Below are 13,177 nucleotides of genomic sequence, written 5' to 3'. Positions count from 1 at the left end.
CCACAGGACTTCCATCTCCCTATACATCACTACTTGGGGAGGCAGCGTGAGGCTGTCTTTGGAGACAACTAGAATTCAGCTACTACAAGCGGGTTAGATTTAAGACTCTGACAAACGCGTACAGGGTTTTTGCCAACATACGCAGACTCTTTGGATTGGGTAGAGTAAACTATTATACACATATTAACAACAATACTAACTTACCAAGCATCTTTGGAAAGACGTATCTTCAAAAGTGGTATATATCTGGTATTTTAAAGTTGGGGGACTTGGTGACTTCTGAAGGTGTTCGGCCTTTCAATGACCTTAAAACTCATTACAATCTGAATGATAATCAGACCTTCTGAAGGTGTTCGGCCTTTCAATGACCTTAAAACTCATTACAATCTGAATGATAATCATACCTTGTTATACCATGCCATAAAAGATTTCTTGACCCGCAAATTGGGAGGGCTGGCAGGTTTTGCAAAGCTTGATTTCGTCGACAAACTGCAGGGTTTAGTTCCGCCACGGATTGGGTACATCTACTCAATATTAAATAACCAAATGCCCGATGACCTGGGAAAGATAGATGAAAAATGGCGACAGAAGCTGAACGTCCCCTGTAACACCTTCTGCCTTGCACTGAGCTTCGCTCAGAGCAATCTGTTGTCAGCCAAACTACAGGCGCAATTTTATACGATAGGATTCTTCTTATACATAACTCCCAGCAGGATTACTAAATGGGGAACTGGTAGATGAACATTGTGCTCTAGATGTTCTGAGTTCAGTGCAGACTCAGCACATATGTTCGCCACCTGCTCAAAGTTAGAACCTCTAGTGGATAAAGTACAGCAGTTCCTGGGCAGAGTTTTATTACGGGACATTCAACTAACTCCTGCAATCATTTTGCTGGGCTTACAAGACACGATGAATAGAAGGAATGGGGAGCTTTAATATTTGTTGCCATGACTATTCTTCGGATCTGTATAGCTTCCCACTGGATAGATCTGAATCCCCCAACGTTTGCCCAATGGCTGGCTCAGCTGATAGCAATCTGTAGACTGGAGAGTGCCATCTATGCCAAAAGAGGCAGGCGAGCTAAAAAAAAAGGCTTAGAGATATGGGAGCCCTTAACCAGGTGGCTTAGCCAAACGAACTCCTAGGGCTCGTCGAATGCACTTCTATTGCTGAGGTTTTTTCTTTAATGTCCCTATTTTTTTCCTATTGTGTTTTATTTCTTTTCTGTTTTTTACTTAATGTCAGCAAAAGCTAATGATTGCTTAATCAGATGATTTCTCGTAGGGATGAATATCAATGAAGTGTTCAGCTGTTTTTTTCTCTGAATTCCCACTGCTTGTAATATGCACTGTTTTTGGTGCTGGGATTTGGGGTGGGGGGGGTGCCGTAATTAACTATTCGGATTTTTGATCCTATGTACTGCATATATATTTATTTTAAAAAAGAAAAAAAAGAAAACATTCTCCAAAAGGTTGGGAGCCAAACCTCTAATCCCAGTGAAAAAAAATTACCATGCAAAAACAAAGGTAGCAGCGCTGTACGGGGCAGAAGTATGGGGGATGGCTCCCAGTGATTCCTTACAATCCATCGAGAACAAATTCTTCAAGTCTTTCACTTGCCTCCCCCAGTCATACTCGAATTACGTCCTTCACATGTAACGGGCTCTACCATACATTATGGACTCGATCAAAATGGCACCTCTCTTGCTGTGGCTTTCCATTTGGAGCAGGACGACAGTACCCCTTATGCAAAACTTAATAACTCTTATTTTAAAATCAGACAACTACAGCAGGATCAGGTGGCTAAAGTATTTGGAGTCAGAACTAACTGCAATTGGTCTAAGTCGCCTTTTTAAAGACCCATCCACCTGCAAGTCCCTAACAAAGCAGAATCCGGCTGCGATATTTATTTTGAGGGCCCAATATCTAAGAAAGGAAACAAACTACCATACCCAGACAGCTCGTCTATACGAACTAACTCCAGTGCTGGAGGAGGGAATTTTTTCCTAACTGATGTCACATTACCACACCACAAATATATTTTATTAAGATTCCGCTTAAATCTGATTCCTCTGATGGTGGGACACCCAGGGAAGAAATACCAACACTCTGATCTTTCTGTGTGTCTGTGCGACAATTTATCCCTACAAAATGATCTTCACGTTTTATTCTTTTGTGGTTTTTACCGTCAGGAAAGACATAAGTATATTGTACCGATTTGTAAGCGTTACAATTTTAATTATTGTCATATAGCATTGTTTTTCCTGAAATCCTTGCAGAACTCTTTTGTGTGTTTTTCGCTAGCATCTATTTTGTGGGCATGTTTGAAAAAGAGGAAGCAGGTTGGCACATAAGACGAATTAGGACTGTCTTTCACATTTTTACTATATCTAGCTATATATATATAGATTAAATGGATTTTATGATAAATTGGATGTTAGCACCTTTTCAATTATCAGGACTTATGATATTTTTATCTGTGTCTTTTTATGAATTGTGATTGTAATTACTTTTATGATCTCATGTTTAAGATCGAATAAAGGATTTGAATGAATGAAAGTGTATTAGTCAGGAGGGGGAGAGGTATGAAGGGGAAGCCCTCTCCCACTGCCCATACCAACCTACAGATGAAATAGTAGGCTATCGCTCATTTGATAGGAAAAACTACCATGGGTAACAAACAATAGAACTGGAAAATTATCTAGAGCCAGGAGCAGAGAGCCGCATGCCCACACAGTCTCTCAATCTCTCAATAACCAGTGCAACAGTAGGGAGTAGTGATAGTTGGTAACCATGTGCCGGCGGGATAGGGGTGCCAGGTGGCAGGCAACTAAACCAATTCAGTGTTCCGTGCAGCAAATCATCCATCCTCAGCCCGTTGCATTGTCGGGCATTGATAAGGTAATGTGGTCAGTGGAAAAGGCAGCAGATGAGGGGGGGGGGGCAGGGGTTCTTGTTCAGGGACTTTAGATCGTACAGTGGTAACTCCTCTAAGTGTACTATGCAGCCGTGCGAGTTCAGCAGGGGCGATTGGTCTTTAGAGTAAATCGTCAAACATTTGTGGTGTGACAAGGTGACCTAGCTGTCTCCTAGGTGCCCGAATTCACATCGTCTTCACTCACGGCCGAACTGTAGTCGATATTTGGGAGGGGTGAGGGTTAGTGGAAGGCAAACGCTGCCACAATGGCCGAGTGTGACTCTACCTCAGCTTTTGCGAGGAAGGTGCTGTTGGTGGTCCTCTGGATGTTCTGCCGGCCCGACTCAGTCGACCCTAAGGTCTGCCAGGGCAGGCCGTTGTCTGCCAGAGAGTGATAATTTCCCTCTAAGTAGATTTCCACCAAGTCAGAAGCCACCTCATGCTCCAAGAAAAAGTGGTTTTGTTAGTCATGATTGACTTTTGGCCTCACTGGGTATAGCAGGGAGTATTGGATGTGAAGGTCTCAAAGGCGGCGTTTGACTGCGAGAAAGAAGGAGCGTTGGCGCTGAGTCTGCATGGTGTAGTTGGGGAAGATTGCAATGCGTCAATTCTCATATTCAAGTAGGGCCGACTGCCTAGCGGATTGCAGGATAGCATCTCTATCTTTGTAGTGAAGTAATGTGGTCACTATGGGGAGGGGAGGTGCCCCCAGTTAAGGGTGGTGAGCTTTCATGTGATACGCTCTTTAAATGGAGAAATGTGAGGAAAGGGAGTAAGCTGGCACAAAGGACTTCACCTACTCCTCCAGGACCTCTATCATCGACTGGGTGCCCTCTGCACCCTCCAGCAGGCTCACCACTTGTACATTGTTCCTCCAGACCCTGCCCTCCACCTTTCAAGGAGGTCCCTCGTGCTCTTCTCCTGGTCTGTTAGCCGTGGTCGTATGTCCTTAATGCTGCGTTCCATGTCAGTAACTCTAGAGGCCAGCTTTCTCTGGTTGGCACGATGTAGCCTGAACTTCACTTGAACGTCCTCGATTCTGGACTCCACAGAGGTACAAGATATTTCTATTGTGGTAAGGATGGTGTCTAACTTGGAGGCAGAGTCCTGAAGTAAGGGAAGTAAAAAGGTCATCTGATGCCTGGTGGTCTGGAGAGCAAGACATTGGCAAAGGGGGCCCGGGACTGGTCTCTGGTTTGCTTCTGCAGGCCCATAATGTATGGGAGGAACTGCGTGCTGACCCTTCTTACCTCAGAACCAGCCAGAACCAGCCAAGAGATTATGTTCCCTCCATCAGTGGGTAATCCAAAAGGAAGTTGGCATGGGAGAGGGGTGCGTGCAGCCACTAAGCGGTGCATCGTGGGGGAGATTTTCAACAATAGGTGGGCCCTTGTCAAATCCCAGGGGTAAGGCGGAGAGGCCCCAGGGAGGCGCAAGTTTGATTTTTTTTAACGTCTAGAGATGGGTCCCTTCCCCACCTGTGCTGTTGTAGTGCAGAGTCCTCTATGCCAGTGGCAGTCTGGCCTGGTCTCATGGTCCGGGGCTCAGGCGAACACCCAAAAGAGGACACTGAATGATGTGCCACTTCACTAGCCTGCTTGTGAGGAGGGAGGTGTGACCTCCTTCCTGCCCAAGTCTTTGTCCCTTACTCCTGGGAGTGATCACACTTCCTGACAGGAGGTCAGAATCCTGTCTTAGCTGCAACAAATGCTGGAAAGGTGGGCTTATCAGCCAAAGATTATGGAAGCTGATGCAACCAGGTGGCAATCTCTAAGGTAGCCACCTGGGTGCATGGCACATCTCGCTCGACATGAGATTTGTGTCAGGGGTGAGAACGCACATCGTTTGATACCAAATACCAAACGCAACAAATTTAGGCTGTACCATAATGGAGCTGCCAACTTCGGGTTTGCCTGTGTGCCAGCACATGTTATCCTGTGGACCGTCTATCAGTTATAGTGTTCTTTAATGGTAAAGGGCACTATAGGGTCATGTAAGCTTGCACCTACATGTCCATACCTTTGATATAATGCACCCTGCCTGCTGGGATTTAGGAGACATTTCTTAGGAGTGACTGGCGTATATCAGAGATAGTGCACTGACTTTGCCTCACACGGTGAGGGCAAAGTGGAGTTCAAGCAGTTTGTACTGTTCCTGCAGTCTGCAATGGCAGGCCTGCTGTCAGTAGTTTATTTGGGTCACTCAGGATTGCACAAATAGCAGTGAAAGTCCTATGGACTCCTTTATCATCATGCCCTGGGTATCACTGTTACCATAAACTAGGGACATATAAGAGGGGTAAAGTCCTTGTCAATTGGGATTGCGAATTCACACATACCAGTTTTAGGGAGAGAGCATTGGCACTGCGGCCTGGTTAGCAGGCTTCAGTGCACTGTAAGTGTAGAAAACCACATCTAGTAGTCCAAACGGGAGCAAAAAGCGGGGCAGCTGCAAAAAGTCCTGTTTTATACACATGGGTTCTGTTGTGTGTTACCCTATGCATAGACAGAAGTTCTACGATTGTTGTGGCATTTAAGGATAGGGCTAAGTGCTCTAAATTCACACTTCACAAACACATAGTTGTTGGTTAGTTGTCTTAGGCAGTCTGAATTTGATATCTGTATAACATAATAAATTCCTTTTTGTGAACTAAGTTGAAAGAGAGTGACAAATGTGACTAGACTGTGTATGCTTATTTTAAATGCGCTGATTTATTAATGTATTTAATTGCATCTTGTAGCTCTGGCATATTGAAAGAAGCTCCTTATGTATCTCTGAACCTCTTGAGCTTCCAAGAGCGGTGAGATTAAGTTCTTTTAAAGGGTGATTGAAATCAATAGAGAAGAAACATTTCTGGGAGATGATACAATGGTTCATGGTGGATGGTCCCACCGAAGCTCATGGGAGTCTTGTTTGACAGGTGAAGACGAGTCCAAGGAGGGTGACACCACCAAATAAGGATGAGTTGAGAAGTGTACACTTCGTAATGAAAGATGACCTATAGGTGGGTTCATATTGCTCAACGAAGTTGAAGATTGCCATATAGACGATAGCAAGTGAGAATTCCTGGATGTAATTTTGGGGAACATCGGGAGATCCTGTTATGCTAAGGGGGTCTAATGAACGCTTCAAAAGGGTACGGTGTGTTGCAGATTGAGCCAGGTCAGTTGCTGGAGACTATTAGAAGCGGTTGCTTTTTTAGCCAGTGCTCCGTAAGATTAATGGTTCTATAGCGGCCAACAACTTCAAAAGAACGCCTTATCAACAGCCCATTGCAATTTACAATTGTGATTACTAAAATCAATTACATAACAGAGAGAATGGAGTGAAGAAACACTTGGTGATGTTTTCAATATTATCGTTTATATGCAAAGATGGCAGTGATTTCAAAGCCATATGCACAGTATGGAAAACATCTGGCAGTCCACATCTAAAGTAGCAGCAATATATTTATCACACAACGCACACTGTTAAGACACCAAAGGCATCTTTATGCTACCCAAATGGCCAGCAGCTGATGACAGGCTTCTGCTGAAGATCTTCGGCTGTGCAGAAATACCCTGCAAACCGAGCACTTGTTTTCTGTCATGCCTGGATCAAATCACAGCGCTGCGGCTCGCCTTCCAGCTGGGCCTGCACATCTCTGTTTCATGCATTTGAATATACTTAAAGCCCAGTAAATGGCAGCTTATAATATCATTATCTACAGTTAGAGATATTACAGCTTCAAGAAATATCAAATGAACAGAAAGTGCAACCATATGTCGAAATACTTAATTGCGCGAACTCTTAACCCCCAGAGGATTAGTCATGTGAAACAAAGTGGTCAGTTTAAAAAAATCACAAAGAGCTGCAAAGTTGTTTTACAGGTTTTATTCTCGTAGCATACACGAACATGTTGTGGCGCCGTACGCAACGTGCCCGCGCAGTGTGCGTAATAGCTGCTTTTGTCACGTTCCCGAACGTGTTCGTTATTATGCGCTCTGGCGTGCTCCCCTCTCTACCCCCATCATATTACGAGCTGATTTAAACCTTCACTCCAAACAGCCGTAGGGGTCACGAGTACCAGCGCGGGCTGAATATGGATCAAGTTTAAAAGTCGTTAAAAAAAAAGTAGACCTGTTGCTCGGCTGAAAAAAAAAATCCCCTATCGGATTCCTTGAGTGCAAGTTTCTTTTCATGTGCAAACTGCACTAAATGGGGCATTTAATTCAACAAATCCCGAGTTGTGATCCACCAGAAACAGAGACTGGGTTAGTTCAATTTGTAACAAACGATCTTCGGAATGATCAAAGCCCTGAACGCTGATTCCAACATGCGGCTTAAATTAGGCCTAACACCGAAGTGTTTGGCTCTGAGACAATATTTGGAATGTCTTACCGGGAGGGTCATTCTTCCGCACACATGGTTCCAATATATGGCCGGGTCAGCCTTGCTTTTTAATGGGCTGACGGGAGCATTCGGCGCTAACTTTCTGACTCCGAAGCGTTCTTTCGCTGTCACCCGCAAACCGGCTTGGATAATTCCTCCTCGGCTCCCTTATTAAGGCCTGAATGAAGGGATTGTGCGGCGTTATTAATGTCACTCGGTCTGTTTGCCTTAAATCCCGGCCCCACGATGAAAGCTCCACTTATATTTCTCTGGGAACCGAAATCAAGGAGAAGGCACCCGGCTCGACAATAAATAACTTTCCTTGAATTATTAAGCATATTTCACATATGCTGTGTTATCCTTGCGTCAGCGGTTCAGATAATGGGTAATTAAAAAAATATCATCTGTGCAATAACATGTGACATTGCCAACATCTGGGCGACACACATAATGAATGGGAAGGCGGCCCAAGGAGGAGAGAGTGCATCTGAAAACAATGAAACAATATTCTGTGTGTAAATGCAATTGTGATTTGTTTGGGGAATAGAATTAAAAGGTGAGAGTATTCACATATTATATTGGTGTGTGATAACGGCACTATCTGCAAAATTGTCTGTTGCCTAGAGTTTTGGGTGGCAGCATCCCAACCAGAAACAGGCACAGCCTCAGTGGTTAATCTAAAGTAATTTAAGGATAGTAATGAAGGTGTAAACCCAGATTAACTAACGCTTTGCATCACTTTTGTGACACAAACACAGTGTACAGTGTTAGAGTGGGATTTACTATACAACGCAAATCAGGATTTGAATTGAATAGTTTCCAAAAGTAAAGCAAGTTGTGCTATGAACTGCATGGTATTATTTTGTGTCAATTAGGTACTTCCATGCAACCTCCCATGGATTTTGACGCATATCCCTATCTACTGGTAGGCAAGGATTTGCGCAAAAATATTATGCCTCCTCGAGGCAGGCGTAACGAGGAGGAATGTTTTCATTTGTCTTCGATTTTCCAGCGTTGCATGTGTGCAGCATTGTACAAAATGGGAAAGCCTTTAAGCATAGATTTTGTATTGGAAGGGGCTCCTACTAGTACTAAACCTATGCTTCAGAGAAACCAATGGCAATGGCGGAGGAGCATCGCCCTACTGTCTGGCTCAGAGCATGCAAATGAAAAATAAAACAATGTCATCGTTTTATTTTTCATATGGCGACTCTGAGCCAGCTTGCGCAGGGAGGGGCGGGTCATGGGATGAGGAGTGCTATGTGCAGTCCCTAAGTGAACATATGTGTTTGGCCGTTCCTTCTCAGACCAACCAAAACACACATGCACACTTAGGTTTCTCCAGCCCAGCTGCATTGAACAGCGGGGCTGGAGAAACCTCCACAGACTCCCTGTTCTGAGCAGAGTGTCTTTTCAGCCCGCTCAGATCAATTCCCGCTCTGCTCTCACATGCGGGGATTTCAGGAAGTCCATGATGTGGCTACAGTGCTTGCTGGGACCAGGAAGGACGAGGCCGAGTGCGATGCGGGAGTCGGGCAGCAGCTCCATTAAAATGTCATGGTGGTTACTGACTCCAGTTGTCCTTATTTGTAGATTTGTGATGTACTCTATTCCATTCCACTTGTTTTAGGCCACAGTGTTAATCTGATAGGCCATGTTTCTTATAAAGGGGTCTTTGACCATGTCCTGTTATAGTCTTCCCTTCTTTTTCATCTCACTTACAGCACTGGTCATGTTGCAACAACAGACACACAAAAAACGAGCAACTATGGGGTCGATTCCGATCATTACCACAACACCAACTCCTGGAGCCTCAGCACCAACATCAATACCTGAAATGCAATAGTGTTCAAAGTAAAAATAAAATGCTTCATTTAGCATAAAAAACAAATTATGAAATGACACTATATACAAAGGTTAATGGCCTGTCCGTAATAGAAGTCCTTGGGGGGACACATGGGCACGCGTCTCCCCTAGCTTGCCTGCAAAGTGGAACCCTCAGGTTCGTCGACCGGGGGAGGGGGCATCATGTGGGGAAGGACCAGGCACCGCAGGGACAGGAGGGGGAAGGGCAGGTGTGGTGGGTGCAGGGGTGGACGTCTCCACCACAGGGGGTGGGGCAGCGCCAAAGGTGGATGTGAGCACGTCGCTGCACACTGCTGCCAGGGCGTCCAGGGTAAGCCCTGCACCGGAAGAAACCCCAGGGCCAACGGAGGGGGGTGGTGGCCGAGGGATGGGGTGCAGCGCTCTTGGGGGAGGGGGTGGGACTCAACTACCCTGCCCTGGAACTTCCTCGCCCGCTTGCGGGGTGGTGTCACAGTGGTGGTGATGGGCAGCTCACCCATGTCGACCTCTTTGGGTGTCAGTTTGGCAGGGGAGCCAAGGGGAGTGCTTTTGGAGGGACTGGGTTGTGAGGCATGCAGACTCAGACTGTGGCTGCGTGTATGTCTTTTTGACCCAGACCCAGTGGGTGTGCCTACATCCCCCTGAGTGTGCGTGCCCGGAGGTGTGCGCTTGCCCTTACTTGGTGGTGTTCTGCCTGTGTCTGGTGGGGTGCGTGCTTGGGAATGTCTGGGTGTGCATGGGACAGGTATGGGTGAGGGAAGTGTGGATGGGGCTCGGGTAGGGGGGGGACAAAGCGCTGCAGGAGAGCCACTACTGCCGTCAGGGAAGAGTCCATGGACCGCAGAGACCTGCGTTGTTCAGACATCATTGCTGACATGCCCTCCATGAATGACACCATCTGTGTCAGCAGTGTGGTGTGGCCATGGAGGACAGTCTCCGATGCCTGCCCAACCTGCAACTGCCGCAGTATGTCCACAGACTCTGCACTGAGGGCAGCAGGGCTGACAGGGGCAGGGGGTGCGGTGCCTGTCCCGAAGGAGACATGGTGGTGCCCTGCGCGGACAGAAGGGACCCGAGCAACTGGGAGGGCGGTGATGGGAATGGAGGAGGCGGGGACAGATGTTGGGCTGCTGCCAGGTGTTGTAACAGCCTCCGCCCCCTCGATGAGGTCAGCCTCAGACCCGTCTGCGTCGTAGTTGGAATCGCCACCAGACAGGTCCTCCGACTGACTCCCCTCGCCCTCCGTGCCACTGGCTCCCGCAGACTCGCCAGCACTGGTGGCACTGGTGCTGGGTCCCTCATCCAGGTCCGTGCAGGTGTCTCCATCGGTTTCCAATGATGATGCTGTGGGCAAGGTGAAGATACAGAAAAACATCAGTCACCTGTATACATCTGACACATGAGTACAAAACCAATAGGTCACAGTGCATATCAGGCAATGCATCACGAGTAACAGCTAGATTACTCTGCACATATGTAATCCCTGTACTCCCCAGTTGGTAGACCCACCATGCCACTTGGACACAAGGAAAAATAGGACACACCAGCCCAAAACTTGAATGAGAAATACACTGAGGAGCTAGTGTCTGGGAACAGGTGAGCACAGCAATGCAATGAAGTCATGCCGCCTCTTGTTTACCCTGAAAGAAACAGTAGTGGTGCACCCAAGGCAAAGTAACACACCTCAATACCAAAGGTGTCCCCACTCTCCGAGACCTGTAAGTACTTCGGAAAACAAAACGGAAAAATGTTGGTCCCTTGGGAATCACAATACTTTACACAATCGACATGGTCAGAATGTGGGAATGTGTCATTTTGTGAACAGAACACACATGTGCCTCCATAAAAGATGGCTCCCAAGGAGGTGCACACAAAACTACATTTACCCAGTCATTGAAGAAGCTGGCAGCCTTCTTTAAAGAAGCCACTGTTAGAAAGAAATGGTGTTGCAGAAAGTACATATACATGGGCCCACGAAGGTCTTGATGACTTGACACTCGTAAGTTGGTATCACCAACAACCAAGGACTTACCCAAATTCCACAACACTGGGGGAACATGTATATGTATAATCTGAAAAACAGTCTCATTAGAACAGTGCCTTCTTTTAAAATATGCCAGCGTGTTCCCTGAAAGTGTAATGGAGGTTTGTTGTGCACTTCCTTGGGAGACATCTGTCATGCAGGCACATTATTGTTCTTAACAACAAAACATAAAACTAAAGCATTTAAAACATGAAGACCTGTTGACAAGTGTTGTGAGTGCCAAGGTACAATACCTTTTGACTAACAACTTGAATTATGTCAGTTGTCACATGGCCATCCTTTACCTGATGACACAGTTGGCAACACATCTGACCCACTGCCTATCATGTGGAGTGGCACACATGTCCAAACCCAGGACAATGCATAAGCTAATGGGCCTGCAATTGTGTCGTAAAAAGGCATACCTGCACTGAGGAGACACCCTCATGGCAAGCCAGAATGTCCACACAGATGTCAGCACACGTCCACATAACTACGTAGCATCTGGACCACACACTGGTGCCAAAAATGTATGAGCAGGAATCATGTATTTAAACAATTGACACATGCTGCAAAGCACAAACATTAAACCCTGCACAACATCACTGGGTCACTGCACGTTGAGTCTCTGTCCAGCCAATTATCACACACAGGTCAGACCTGGCAAGGAGACATAAGGTTTGTCTATGTAGGCCTTGCCCGCACAAATCCCCCATACCTGAGACAATGTGATTGAGACAGATCAAGAAGTGACACCTCTTAATCAGGGTTTACAAAAATATGCTGCATGAATTCCCAAATGTACTCCACATCACCTCGTGAGGCTGCCAACACTTATTTGTGACAAACACCATCGACAGATAGTTGTGAATAGACACACAGGCACTGCCCAGTGTGAGTATGCACAAGCCAAATGGGGTCTCCCTGTCCAGTGGACATATGTAGCACACTTTGGATAAATACAAATGAGGCCAGGGAACAATGCCACAGAGGCAAACATATGCTGAACACACTGAGAATGGACACAGTGTTGGATGACACACATGATTACGAGGCAAGGGTTTCTCAGGGGACTGTAGTGGGCACACTGCTCCTTGTTCCTGGAATGATCTGACTGTAACATGAGCAACCGTCCTGGCACTATGCATATCTCCCACTCATGCACATCATGTCTGAGGCCACAACATTGGTCATGCATGCTGCAAGTGTGTTAATTTGAAACCTCACACTCCCATGTTGAGACTCATCATCAGTGCCAACAAATATGGACCCCCAACAGAGTGAACAGGACAGGGCACAGGCAAGGTACCAACACATGTCACAGACCACCCTCCCACATGATGCAGAAAGCAATGTAAGAGCCTCTAGAAGCGCCACTACCTTACTCCTGAAACCACCTATCCTTGACAAAAAGAGAACCTGTCACAGATTCTTCCCTGGCGCGGCTCCAAAGATATGGAACTCTCTTCCTCCAGAAATACGCAGAATCACCAGAACAATGGTGTTCAAACTGGAAGTCAAAAGATTCCTGATGAATAAACTCCTTCAGTAATTGGGCTAACCCCTTGGCCCGTTGACATTGTTCCTCCTTCCATTGTTTCAACATTTACTACTATACTTTTTTGACATACTGTGTCCCTCTGTTGTTACACTGTAACTTTGTTTAACATAACTTCCATGTGAATTTCCGTGCTCTCTATGATTCATTTGTGTTTTTCACTTGTGATTGGTACATTATTAGCCTTCCAGTTCTAGTTTGATTGTAAAGCGCTCTGATATCCCTTGGGATCTTGTTCGCGCTATATAAAACTTTATAAATAAATAAATAAATAAATGTGCACTTGGACAACTGGCAGGCTAGATGACCATGTGCAATTGTGATTACACACAGACCAGGGGACACATGTCAAGCAGGGGAAGGGACGAATAAGAGCACCGGTTGACTTTGGGGAACAGAATATGCACTGCACATATAAACCCTGGCAGTGTATCCAGGCTACAGAGCACTTCCAAAAGCTGGGG

Source organism: Triturus cristatus, chromosome 12 (assembly GCF_964204655.1).
Source record: "Triturus cristatus chromosome 12, aTriCri1.1, whole genome shotgun sequence".
In the NCBI taxonomy this organism is placed as follows: Eukaryota; Metazoa; Chordata; class Amphibia; order Caudata; family Salamandridae; genus Triturus; species Triturus cristatus.
Note: the sequence above shows the minus strand (reverse complement) of the source record.